The sequence below is a fragment of the Myotis lucifugus genome, unplaced genomic scaffold, assembly GCF_000147115.1.
Source record: "Myotis lucifugus unplaced genomic scaffold, Myoluc2.0 scaffold_116, whole genome shotgun sequence".
NCBI classification, from domain to species: domain Eukaryota; kingdom Metazoa; phylum Chordata; class Mammalia; order Chiroptera; family Vespertilionidae; genus Myotis; species Myotis lucifugus.
The window spans coordinates 1,191,623-1,205,482 of record NW_005871164.1 but is presented as its reverse complement, the minus strand read 5'-3'; the positions used below and the strand labels follow the sequence as shown (position 1 = coordinate 1,205,482).

The 13,860-nt window shown below is 40.3% G+C and overlaps 1 long non-coding RNA gene across 1 annotated transcript; it reads right to left on the bottom strand.

Annotated features, from left to right (window-relative positions):
• Window positions 1-11,301: 11,301 nt before the first annotated feature.
• Window positions 11,302-13,294, bottom strand: LOC111826984. The gene is made up of 2 exons (XR_002830449.1): window positions 12,720-13,294; window positions 11,302-12,627 (listed from the first exon to the last, which is right to left on the bottom strand). It is a non-coding gene; the product is annotated as an uncharacterized LOC111826984 (long non-coding RNA).
• Window positions 13,295-13,860: the final 566 nt, after the last annotated feature.

The window sequence follows — 13,860 nt, the reverse complement described above, 5'->3', positions numbered from 1 at the left end:
CTCTTACCTAACAAATGTAATTACTGAGGAGTGAGTGCCAGGGAGTGGTGGGGGATCCACGCTGGGCTCTCATGATTGCCCTCACTCAGAGCCCACTGAATCTTGACAGTCACCACAGTCTAGCACAGGGGTCCTCAAACTTTTTAAACAGGGGGCCAGTTCACTGTCCCTCAGACCGTTGGAGGGCCAGACTATAGTTAAAAAAAAACTATGAACAAATTCCTATGCACACTGCACATACCTTATTTTGAAGTAAAAAAACAAAACAGAAACAAATACAATATTTGTATTTGCATGTGGCCCGCGGCCCAAAGTTTGAGGACCCCTGGTCTAGCACATCCAGGACTTTCTGAAAACGCCCCATTTGAAGCCCCGGGACTCCGAGAGCACCACCTGCCATTTGGCAATTGTACCAGTAAAAATGTGCCAGCCACCACCTTCACCTGACTCGTCACCATGTATCTCGTGCCTTTTCTCCATATTGAAATGAACTATAAAATGAGAGAACTTTGACGCTCTTGAGGTATATGTTTCTACACAGCAGACTATACAAAGGTGATTTAAAATAGTCCTTCTAGACACATGCCAATAAGTTATGTGGTTAGTGAGTCAAGTGTGCATGTAGGGGAGGGATTGCTTTGAAGGCCATTCATCATTCGCCATCCATTCATCTATGGAAAAGCACCATTTGTTAATCCCATTGTTAACGAAACCTGCGATTGAATTCATAAAAAGAGCTCCTATCAATCAATAAGGAAAAGACCAGTAAAACATTGGGGGAAAGAATATACATGAAAATATAGTTCACAGGGGGAAAAAAAGTAAGTTTGTCTTTAATCTCAAGTTTTCCCCCACAAGAGAAAAATGCAAGTTAAAACTACCTCAAAATTCCAAAAGCTTACATGTACGGTGGACTTTCAGAAGTGTTAAGAAATAAGACCCTCATGCATTATCGCTGCAGTACACTGGCCCACTCTCCCTGGAGGAAAGCAGACAGCACAGAACAACATGTGCAATGCTGTGTCCCCAGACCTGGAGCGCCCCTTCTAGGAGTCATCCTACAGAGGCACTTCCCTGTCTTTTCTCCTCTATTCCAATGGGTTATAATTCCATTAAACTCTACAAATTAATTTCTTTTGACTATAGGAACTGGCAGTTAAAAAAAAACACTACATGCCTTAATAATTAAAGAGAAACCTTAACGGTTCTTTCTATGAAGGTTCACAACTATAAAAGCAATAAATGAAGCTCCCAAAATACTGCACTTAGATTGGGTTAATAATCTTACTCAACAAGAGCTAGCTAGCTTACCAGTCTAGGAAGCTGAGCCCAAATAACCAGCGTATGTGCGACATTAGCGCCCCCTGCTGGCCCAATGCTAGAACTAATTTATGTGGTAGGTTTTAGTCAACACTTTTTTGGTAACTGCCCTATGCTCCTTGCATTGCCTACGACTTTCTGATTATTACCTTTGCTCTCTTAAAGTTCACAACGATTACTTGCATCACATAGGCTTGCCTCCTACTTCTCAGTGTAGATCAAGATCCCTTGATAGTCTTCATCTCACCTCCAGAGGAGACTTGCCCCTGTCGCTGTGGTTTCCCAGTTGTTTCTGCCATCCTTCCATTTACCTGTTCCAGTTCTACCTGCTCTCCTTCCTCTGCCAGTGTGTCTACCTGCCTCTGTATTGGCCACCAACTCTGTGCCCACATTGCACCTTGACCTCGCACCCACAGACAGCCTACCATTTCCTCGCTCACTGCCCCATCTCACTGCACCTGTTCACTCCCCATTCTTTCCTTAACCCAGGGTTTCATAAAGGAGGTCCATGGACCACCTACATACTATTCAACTGGCTGCTTGCAAAAGTGCAGATTCCTGGGCACCCTGAATTAGACCTCCTGAAATCCTGGACCTGCATTTATAACAAGTAATCTTGTTATGTACACACATACACATATACACTAAAATCCACCCTGATTTTTTTTTAACCGAACCATACGCTCTTGTAGAAACTTGCTATAGCTACCAACCATCTAAAGAATTAAATGAAAAGGATTCAGACTGGTTTTCAAAGCTTTTGGAAATTGTTCAAAATATCTCCTGTGCCTTCCTTTATAGCCCTACCCCATTGATGGCAGGCTTGGCCACGTGACTTGCGTTAGCAAAGGAAACGTGAGCCGAAGTGATGCCTGCCCCGTTCACTCAGGGCAGCTTTTGCACAGTTCCGAGTATTCTTCCCACAGCAGGACTGATGGTATCCCAGAGGGGCTGCTGCTCCAGCCTGGGCCGTGCCAGGAGCAGAGCTGCACACAACCCACAATGGAAACGAAATGTAGGTGAGAGGTAGCTTGTGGTATGATTGTGATGTGGAGAGCCCTTTATCCTGCAGCCCGACGCTGCAAGCCCGTACCTCACAATTTGCTTTTCTAACTCTGTCTCCCACTGCTCCCTAGCACCTACTCCGCCTCCTGCCAAACTGGATGACTTGCTTTTCCTCACTCACAAATTTTTCAAACTCTATGCAGTTGTTTGCTTTCTGTTTCCTGCCTACCAACCACACCTCTCAAAATTGAACCTTAACCTTCAAGGTCCATCTCAAATGCCACTTCTGTGAAAGCCTTTCCTCACCCCTCGATGGTTAGGACACCCTTCCCTCTCTAACGGGCAACTACTGTAACTTGTTTATTTTTATTGTTTTTAAAAATACTTTTCTTATCATCGTCCCCCCAAAGATCATAAACTCCTTGAGATTACAAACTTATTCATGAATGTATTCACTGAAATACAAATACAGTGGGGCCTTGACTTACGAGTGTCCCGACTAACGACTAACGAGGTTTTTGAGATACCAGCTGTCTCTCCGCTGATTTTTTGCTTTGAGTTGACAGAGTAATTTGAGTTAACGAGCTCCTTAATGAGCTCGGTCTCAGAACGAATTAAACTTGTAAGTCAAGGCCCCACTGTAGTAGGTATCCATACAAGTATTTATTGAATTGGAATAGATTTTTTTTTGTTAATCCTCATGAGAATATCTTTTCCATTGATTTTTAAAGAGACTGGAAGGGAAGGAGAGAGGAGAGAGAGAGAGAGAGAGAGAGAGAGAGAGAGAGAGAGAGAGAGAAAAACATCTATGTGAGAGAGACACATCCATTGGTGCCTCCCACACATGCCCCAATCAGGGTGGGGGGATCAAACCTGCAACCCAGGTATGTGCCCTTGACCTGAATCAAACCCACAACCCTTCAGTGCATGGGCCAACACTCTAACCACTGAGCAACACCTGCCAGGGCTAAAGGTAGATTTTAAAAAATGCTTAACATCTCCTACGGAGGCATGTGTTTGAATCCCACTCCTGACAGAAAAATAAAATAAAATAGAAATAATAAACAATGCTTAACATATTTGTTGAGGAAGCAAAATTAAGATGCAGGTAGAATTATTTTCAATAGCTAAGGTTCCTGCTGAACAAAATCTAGCTGAAAGTTTAACCTATGTGAGTTGTAATCATACGTAAAAAACAAACACCACCCCTCCCCCCAGGTCCTGACCTTTATCCCTTTGTCTCCTTTACTAAGCCCAACAGATCTTACAGTAAAACTTCACCAAAGAAAACAATGTATTATATAAAGTTCTGGATTTCATAAAGTTATTGTTCCTGTTGGGAAGGCTGGAGGTGGGTGGGGGTAAGTGGGGAGGGCCGAGTGGGGCGTGGGAAGAGATTAACTAAAGAACCTATATGCATAACCCATGGCCACAGACAATAGGGTGTGAAGGCCTGGGGTGGGGGGGTGCGGGGAGGGCTAGAAGGGGCCACCTACCTCCTTTCCTGCCCTCTTCCAGCTTCAGTTAACCTAACGCCCTCTGAAACGTTTTGGCAATAATTGCAAAGCTTCTTCAGGTTCTTCTGAATCTAATTTTAAAGGAATAGGAGATATTTTTGAATTGTTTATCAGTCTCATGCTGTGTGATGTTTTACTACATGCTGAAGGTGAAAGTACTTTGTATTTATTAGGGATGCAAAGTTGGTTGCCAGGGCACCCAAAATCAGCCATCTGTGCCGGGAAACATGTCATCCATTCAGCCCTATCATTATCTCAGGAGAGGACACGTTTCTTCTATCCCAAACTCAAACTGATGCAAAAATACATGAAGATTCCTGATCTTTTGTCAGCCATTTGCCATCCTCAATATCAGCATTTTCTAAACCATATTTTGTGGAACAAAAGCATCTCTCTCTATATGGATAAATGTTCAGCAAAAAAGCAAGGCCTTATCGGGGGATCAGTGATCAAATAAGTTTGAAGAAAACTGAAAATTGGACCTCATCCCCTTTGGGAAGTCATCATTTATATAGGATTTTACCATGACCACAGGACCGTAAAGTGAAACAGGAACATGTGAGCACGTTTCCCAGTTTATTTGACCATAGAATCAGCTTTTATTCCTATGTTTTATTTTGTTTTGTATTGGACACCCATTAAACTAACTGCATAGGACACTAATATTCAGCAGGACTTGAAATGAGAAATAGTTTCAGACAGGTATACTTAAAAATGCATCTAAGGTAAAGTGTCAAGAAAAAGTTTAATGAGTTGAAAATTCACATTCACATAAGTACACCCAAGATGGAGTGGTTTCTCAACACTATCCAAGAACATAGGGCTAATACTACAGCTCTGAATTAAATGCACCCAAAAGGAGAGGTCTCGTAGCTATGCCCTACTTTAATTGTTGAAGTGCTTCAATGCACTTGGTTGAACTTCTGGGGATTTTTTCAGGTCTGACTGATGCTGTCGGTCAAAGTCACTCTTCTTTTTCTCTCCATCACATTTACAGAACTTTCATAATTGATGTTGTTAAAGCACATGATCATATTTTCACACTGCTCACTGAGTACCTTTCTTGTATTCTTTCTTTCCCTATGCTCACATAGTTTATATTCCCCTCATGGGCCTATTTGCATTCTTTCCAGGTATTTGCCAGAAATGTTTCCTGGTAGTTCTAGGAAGTGATAGCTGCTCCCTCATTACACCAATTTTAAAATGCACCCACCTGTTTTTAGGACTCACCATCTTGATTAGGTTTCAGGTCTTCCTGGGATTCAAGACACTAAGAGATGGTGCAGTAGCTGGTCATTTAACAAAAGCATGTTACATGCTATTTTCTGTTGAAGGTAGAGTGGCTTACCTATCAAGGCTTTTTCCTTACTATGAAAACAGTATCCACTGAATATTTTAAGTTTCCTCAGCAGGTGATTTGGGTCAATGTGGCTAGATTTGATTGTGTTTCTTTTCAGTGCCAATTAAAACCAAATACTGTGGTGTTCAGCGAGATTCAAATGGGGCTGCTCAAACAAGAGGAAGGCCTGTGTGGCCCAAAGGAGAAGATATTGCCACTTAAGAATGTCACGCTGAGGACCTCGCCAAGATGGTTGTACAGAAGGCGCGTGACTTTCCTCCCCCTTGGGACACACCAAATACACAGCCACACATGAATCAATTCCTTGTGAGTGAAATCCAGAACTAGTTGAGTGACCCCTACACTCAATATGCCCTGCACATTATTGTGGGAAGCCACCACTTTCCAATACTATCATGAGAGTGCACCAAGGAACACGGAAGGCTGATGGACCTTGAGTGTTAGCAGGGCTGACACTAAGCACCGATTGTTCATGTAGAGATAGTGATGGCTCGAAGCAATTTCCTGACCTGATAGCCTCCAAGTAAATGTTTACTGGATCTTTACTGATCTTTACTGACCTTAGAGATGGTCTGTCTGCTTCTGTTTGCCGTGCTTTACTGAGGGCAAGATGTGTATCTAAAACTGCATAAAAAGCAGATTAAGCCCAGGTCTCGGTGTGTCTCTTCAAGAAAGAGGCTCCACTGGCCCCCAATGCCTTCTAAATTCATGTTTCTTGTCTAGCATTTTCATTTGTGCGTCGGCCCCTCCTTCAGATCCTGAACCCCGCCTTGAAGGTTGCAGCACATTATGATTAAGAAAATACACCAAATGGGTAGGAAGGGCTGAGATACACTCTCACCACAAACCCCACGCCCAGCAGAGCACCTTATAATCAGGAGGGAACCCCAAACTCCCAGCTTGCCCCTGGAGAGCAAAGCATTTGGACCACACATATAGTGCCCCGACTTTTACGGCTGCTATACAAGGGTCAGGCCCACAGTCCCCGACCTCTCACATCCAACAGGCCTCAGCATTCAGGAGTCTTGCAGGAACATGCTAAACAAGGCAGCAATGTACAAAAATCAGGTGTTTTTCTAAACACTAACAATAAAATCCTGCAAATAAAAATTAGGAAAACAATTCCATTTACAATAGCATCAAAAAATCAAATATTTAGAAATAAATTTAACCAAAGAGGTGAATGACCTGTACACTAAAAACTATAAGATAGTGATTAAAGAAATTGAAAAAGACACAAATAAATTAAAATATATTCTGTATTCATGAATTGGAAGAATTAATTGTCCACACTACCCCAAATGATCTACTGACTCAATACAATTTCTATCAAAATTCCAATGGCATTCTTCTCAGAAATAGAAAGAAAAAAAAATCCTAAAATTCCTGTGGAACCACAAGAGACTCCAAATAGCCAAAGCAATCTTGAGCAAGAACAGCAAAGCTAGAGGCATCACATTTCCTGATTTCAAACAATATTACAAAGCTACAGTAATCAAAAGAGCATGTATCAGCATAAAAACACACACATAGATATTGAAACAGAAATAAATCCACACACATATGGTAAACTAATTTTTGGCAATGGTACCCAGAATACAGAATAGGGAAAGGATAGTCTTTTCCATCAGTGCTGTTGGGAAAGCTGGACATCCACACGCAAAAGAATAAAATCCACCACTATCTTACAATACTCAAAAATTCAACTCTTGCCCTAACTGGTTTGGCTCAGTGGATAGAGCGCCGGCCTGCGGACTCAAGGGTCCCAGGTTCAATTCCGGTCGAGGGCATGTATCTTGGTTGCGGACACATTCCCAGTAGGAAGTGTGCAGGAGGCAGCTGATCTGTTTCTCTCTCATCAATGTTTCTAACTCTCTATCCCTCTCCCTTCCTCTCTGTAAAAAATCAAAATATATTTTTTAAAAATTTCAACTCAAAATCGATTAAGGACTTGAACATAAGACCTGAAACTGCAAAACACTAAAAGAAAACATAGGAATTGAAATGGGCCTAGACAATGACTTTTTGGTTTGACACCAAAAGCAAAAACAAACAAGTGGGACTACATCAAACTAAAAAGCTTCTGCACAGCAAAGAAAACCTTAACAAAATATAAGGACATCTGAGAAAAATGTGTGCAAACCATATATCCAATTAGAAGTTAATATCCAAAATACATAAGGAACTAATACAATTCAACAGTAAAAACAAAACAAAAACAAATAACCCAATTTAAATACAGGCAAAGGACCTGAACAAACATTTTTCCAAAAGAGATGTATAAATGGGTATATGAAAGATGTTCAACATCACTAATCATCAGGGAAATGCAAATTGAAACCACAATGAATTTTCCCCTCACACCTGTTAGGATGACTATTACTGAAAAGACAGAAGATAAACGCTGATGGTGTGGCTCCGTGGTTGACAACCTATGAACCAGGAAGTCGAGGTTCCATTCACAGTCAGGTCACATGCCTGGGTTTTGGGCTCAATCCCCAGTGTGGGGTATGCAGGAGGCAGCCGATCAGTGATTCTCTCTCATCATTCATGTTTCTCTCTCCCTCTCCCTTCCTCTCTGAAATCAATAAAAATATATATATATTTTTAAAGATAAAAGCTGGTGAGTATGTGTAGAGAAGACGTTTGGTGGGAATGTAAACTGATATAGCCACTATGAAAAACAGTAAGGAGGTTTCTCAGGAAATTAAACATACTGTATAATTACCATATAAATCAGCAATGTCACTTCTGGATATATATCTAGAGAAATAAAATCACTACTTCAAAGAGATATCTGTACTCCCATATTCATTGCAACATTATTTGCAATAGCCAATGTATGAAAACAACTTAAATGTCTGCTGATGGATGAATGAAGATGTGTGTGTGTGTGTGTGTGTGTGTGTGTATTATTCACACTTAAAAAGGAAGGCAGTCCTGCCATTTGTGACATAGATGAACCTAAAGAGCATTATGCTAAGTGAAATAAACCAGACAGAAGAAAGACAATTACTGTATGCTCTCACTTATATGTGGGAAATAAAAATAAAGTCAAACTCATAGAAATAGAAAATTAAGGGCTGGGAAGTGGGGGAAATAAGTAGAAATTGGTAAGAGGTACAGACTTTCATTTATAAAATGAATAAGTTCTAAGGATCTAAAGTATAGCATGGTGAGTATAGTTGATAATACTTTATTGTATAATTGAAATTTGATGAGAGTAGATCTTAAAAGTTTTCACACACAGAAAGGGTTAGTGTGTGCGGTGATGGTCATGTTAATTCATTTGATGGTGAGAATCCTTTCACAATGAATACAAATATCAAATCACCACATTGTACAATTTAAATGTTACAATTTATTTCTTCAATTATACCTCAATAGAGCTGAAAAATAAAAATACATATTTGTTAATTCTTATTTCTTGCTAATAACTGGTTTTTGGCCTTAGGAAGGAAAATTTGGGTCAACAATCTAGTGGCTAATTGGTATGAATAATCTGGTTCCTCGCTTAACCTCCATGAAGAACCCTAGCATTCCACTTCAGGGGGGAAACGAATACCAGGTAAGACTCAGCATCCTGAGCAAGAGCCCCCAGCCTGTTGGCCAGAAATTGTCCTTTAAGCAAGCATATGGGTCTAGTGCAAAGAACAAGCGATTGGAGTCCAGAAAGGGTGAAATTTGTCAGGCCGAGCTGTCAGAAACAGGTATACTAGGGTGGTCAGATGGTCATATAACTTTTTACCTAAACTATGACAGTTTTGAGTGAAAGGAGGCACTATTAATAATTATACTAGGAAGCAGATGTAAACTGGGACTGTCCTTAACAAACTGGGACACATGGTCACCCTAATTCTGTCACTAGATAGTCTGTAGAGATGCTTCCAGTGGTAAAACAGTGATCCTATAATTTGTGAACTGGTTTACACTTTTTTTCTCTAAAGGTGAGGGATGAAGTAAAATTAAGCGACTTTTCTAAGTAATTAGGTAGATGAAGTTCTAAATAAAGTTTTGAGAACACTAATTTCTTAAGGTTTTATTTTCTATCTTTCATGAGTCATTTAAGAAATTGCTTCCTCTTTCCCAACACTTCCATGACTGTAGTATCCTGAATGCTTTAGCTCTTCCTGTCAGGCACTACACATTCTTTTCATGTTCTATTTTCATGTTTGATTTATAAAAAGCAATACTGTTTCTCACATTTCCCACTAGCCCTGTTTGGGGGAGAGAAGGAAAAAGGAAAGGAGGGAGTGGGGAGTAGAGGAGGGATGTGAACGAGAAATGGAAGTCCAAGACAGGCATTTCCTCCAAATCCTCTCTCTGGAGTGGACTGGAGACAAAGCCAATCTTGCTTCCAGAGTATTTCTTGTACTGTCATCTTCATCTGTTGATTCTATTCCTTAAGGATATGCGTTCTCTACACAACCTGGCCTCCCAGTGCAAGCCAGCTCCTCAGTGCTGGGCCGGGTCTGGGCCTGTGGACTCTGGCTCCCTGACACCTACAGGCCGCACTTCCCAAGCTCCTGGGGCCTCTGGCTTCCAGTCAGGTGCTGCCAACCGGAGTCAATGACAGAAGGAAGAGAAGCCAGAGTTCTGCTTTGCCATCAGCTGCCTCACCTCTAAGACCCTGCTCTCCTCTGCTACAGTTTGGCTTCCTTTGCGTGACCCTGGCCTTGAGCTTTGCCCCACTTCCTTCCTTTGTCCACTTAGCATCGGGATAGTACTGGCTTCCTGCTGTTACTAATTTGAGTGACCTCAGTCTTTTGCCTGTCCTCTCAGCTCTTTTAACGCTGAGCAATCAATTGTTTTAAATTCCCTGTTTAAAATCCTCAAGTAGTTTTTCTTTTCTTGGTAGAACCCTGACTGCTACAATACTCAGTAAAAGAGTGAGCTATTCCAACTTAGAGAAAAACTCATTGGAGTGGCCTTATCACAAAATGGAATATGGATCTCCTCCAGGAAACCTCCCCAAGAATACATTATTCCAGAACTTCAGCTTTTACGTTGGCTTTAGACTTTAACATGTGGAAGATGCAACTCACTGAGCATGTTTGGTCTCTCAAAGCTGACCATGTTGTTCACAGGAAGATCTAACTTATCAGATACCTGAGATACATCTTAGACATCGAGGCATGAAAGAATGAGTGGAAATGTTTTAATAAAGAAAACTAGAAATCAAATACTGGCTTGTACAAAGATGGATCTTGGCTTGTGTATTTTTACTGAGATTAGGAAATACTATAATAGAATATGCAAATGATTTTACACAAACAATGCATTAAAATATATCATGCATATTTTACATTAGGTTCTTCATAGTATAAATTTCCCGGATTACATAGTATATGAATAAGCAGTTTCAAATTACCTCCAAAAATGGGATTGTTTTGACCCCAAATTATAACAGAATTAGTAACATTAGCAGAAATTAAAATTAATTTCATGTTTAAATTTTAAATACTCCAGGGTCTGAAATATTTTTTTATTAAACAGATGGAGGAATAAAATTATCAGATTTAGTAACAAACTTGAGGTAAAAATCTGCATTAAATTATCTACACCAAGGAGACTATATCTAAGACTGTTTCCTTAATTTATCATAAATATTTCATCTTTCCCTTACCTCTGGCCTTCTGGGTCTGGTACTGGAGCTTTTATATAAAATGATTTCTATACTATTCCTTCCCTGAGTGTTTGCACACAGGGCTGATTACTCAACATAGACCCATCAGATAAAGTTTTAATGCTGCAACTTGGTCAGAACGATGCCCTCTCATTTTATGTAAACACTAGAGGCCTGGTACATGAATTCGTGCAGGTGGGGTCCCTTGGCCTGGCCAGCGATGGGGGCCGATTGGGGCCAGTCAGCTGTGGGGGAGGGATTGCGGGAGGTTGGCTGGCTGCCCCGATTGGGAAGTTAGCCAGCCGCAGGAGGTTGGCTGTGGGAGCGCACTGACCACCAGGGGCAGCTCCTGCATTAAGTGTCTTCCCCCTGGTGGTCAGTGCGCATCATAGCTACCGGCTGGTTGTCCGGTTGTTTGGTCCTAACGGTCGCTTAGGCTTTTATATATATAGATACAAATCACAGTATGCTGATATTAGACAAATTCAGCTTTAATTCACTAGCCAAAGGAGATTAAGAATATACTATAAAATGTTAATATAGGAAATATCTCAGTACAAAAACTATGAAACACTGTATTATAAATTTTTGTACAGATGCATGAGGCTAATACCATAAAAAGAAGGAAATGTGGGTCTAACTATTGTAACTCTAAAAAGGTACCTCAGTTATCTAAATGGAAGTTTGGATACTTAAACATTACAATAGAACTTCAAATTCTGTAAACTGAAACGCTCATATATGTCATGTCATTGTTAAAAATCCAGCACACAATATGTTAGCTATATAAGTCAAATCTGCAGATATCACAGATAATATTCATCTGTTATTTCTGTGAATTTTTCCTAAAATAGTATTTAGTAATAAATATCTCAAAAGCAGAGAGAAATGAAACAGGATTACAACTGGAAATACTTAAAATAACATTTTATTTATTTGCTGGTATGATTATGGAAAAAAAAACATTTCTAATTCCTAGTTTATTGCCTTTGAATTGTGTTTCTTCAACCAGCACACAGAGAATTTGTGCTAGACCTGACCACAGTGCATTATGAAAAACCTTGGCTTCCACTGAAGTCATATTCTGCAACCCCAAATTGGGCTCTGCATGACTGATTGCAAAGGGAGCATTAACATTCTTCCTGAAACAAGCCTCACACCTTTGAGAATATCCACATTTAACCCCTAAGTTCACATCTATAGCAACAATGAATTTTATTTATCAGCTTTCAGAGGGGAAATTGGTTTACTCTATAATTAAGTCAGGCTGATAGAAGCCAATATTTCAATTTTTTAAAAAAATCAAAATTTACTTAAAAGAATAAAAATGGGTGCATTACATACATCTAAATAGCCTTTCTAAGCTCCAAAAAGCATTCATCTAAGAAATTCCAAGGCTGCCTTTTCTTTCAGTTTTGTTTTAGTAGAGATTCTAATGTTCGGTAACAGAAAGTCTTTGAGAAAACAGCAAACTTCCTTCAGTCAAGGGCATCATTCGAAGCATTATATAATAATGAGATTTAAATTATGTATGGGAAGAAAAGAAGACTGCAACGAGGTATTAGAATCTCTTTGTATCTTTAGATTCAGAAAAACATAAACATGAGCCAACACTGCTCAAAGAGGATGCAATCTCCCCAGCATTTCCAGAGGCCTGCCAGGTGGCTGCTATGATCCTAGGGCTTGATGCCTACATTTCTGGGGAATCACAGAGTGCAAGTACTCCATCACAACTTTATCTCGAGAAGATGAACCCTTAACTACAAAGGTGCAGGAAGTCGTCCTCAGTGCTGCTCACTCTAGGTACAGTAACCAAATACAAAATCAGTCAGATAAATAAAACATGAGAGGAAAAACAATAGGTGGGCAAGCAAACAGCAGTAATTCTTACTTCAGTTAAGCAATTTAATGGTGCTTCCTTCTACAGTTGTTCTTCGACAATAAAACAGCTGAGCAGCTGCCTACAAGAAGTCCTCCTCAAGATCTATCCAGCACGTTAAAGAAGGCTTAATACTCCCCGAATCCTGAGTGAGAACACACGATCTGTAAGATGTGAACATAGGCCACATGAAGAACCAAAAGTTCTAAGTTCAACCTCTTTTCCTACCTAAATAAATTAAAATTTAAATGTCACTTCCAGTTTCAACTACTTACCCTCTAAACTGCTGAAGGTATTGGTGAACTGTCAAAACAGCAAAAACAAAAAGCAGAGGTGGCTAGATAATAAACTTCAACCAAAATTAGTCTTTGAGTGATTGAAATGTTCCTTCAATAAGTTCTTTTGAGGAGAAAATTCCTTAGAAGTCCCCACTCTTTACATGCCTTAACCTTGTGTAAAGCTAACAAAATCAGTATTACTTTTAGCTTAACAAGAATTATTGCCGAAACCGGTTTGGCTCAGTGGATAGAGCGTCGGCCTGCGGACTGAAAGGTCCCAGGTTCGATTCCGGTCAAGGGCATGTACCTGGGTTGCGGGCACATCCCCAGTAGGAGATGTGCAGGAGGCAGCTGATCGATGTTTCTAACTCTCTATCTCTCTCCCTTCCTCTCTGTAAAAAATCAATAAAATATATTTAAAAAAAAGAAAGAATTATTGGTGGTACCAAATAGGAAAGCAGTCATCTGTTTTTAAAATGTGATATCATACACAATCTTAAATTAATATGAGTTCTCAGAACAGGCAGAAAGAGGGTTAAACTTCATTACAGACTCATGGTAACACTAAAGCACTTTTAAGAAGAGAGTGGATCCAGAGACATGGAAGCATGGAACAGACTGAGAAATCTCAGAGGGAAGGTGTGGGAAGGTGGGTGGGTGGGAGTGACCAACCAAAGAACTTGTACGCATATATGCATAACCCATGGATACAGATAATAGGGTGGTGAAGGCCTGGGGGGGTGGGGGGGGAGGGAGAGGCATGGAGCAGGGCAGGCTAAAGGGGTCAATTGGGAAAAAAGGGGACATATGTAGTATGTTCAACAATAAAGATTTTTTTAAAAGAATGTGAATAACACAAACTGAAGCTAAACATA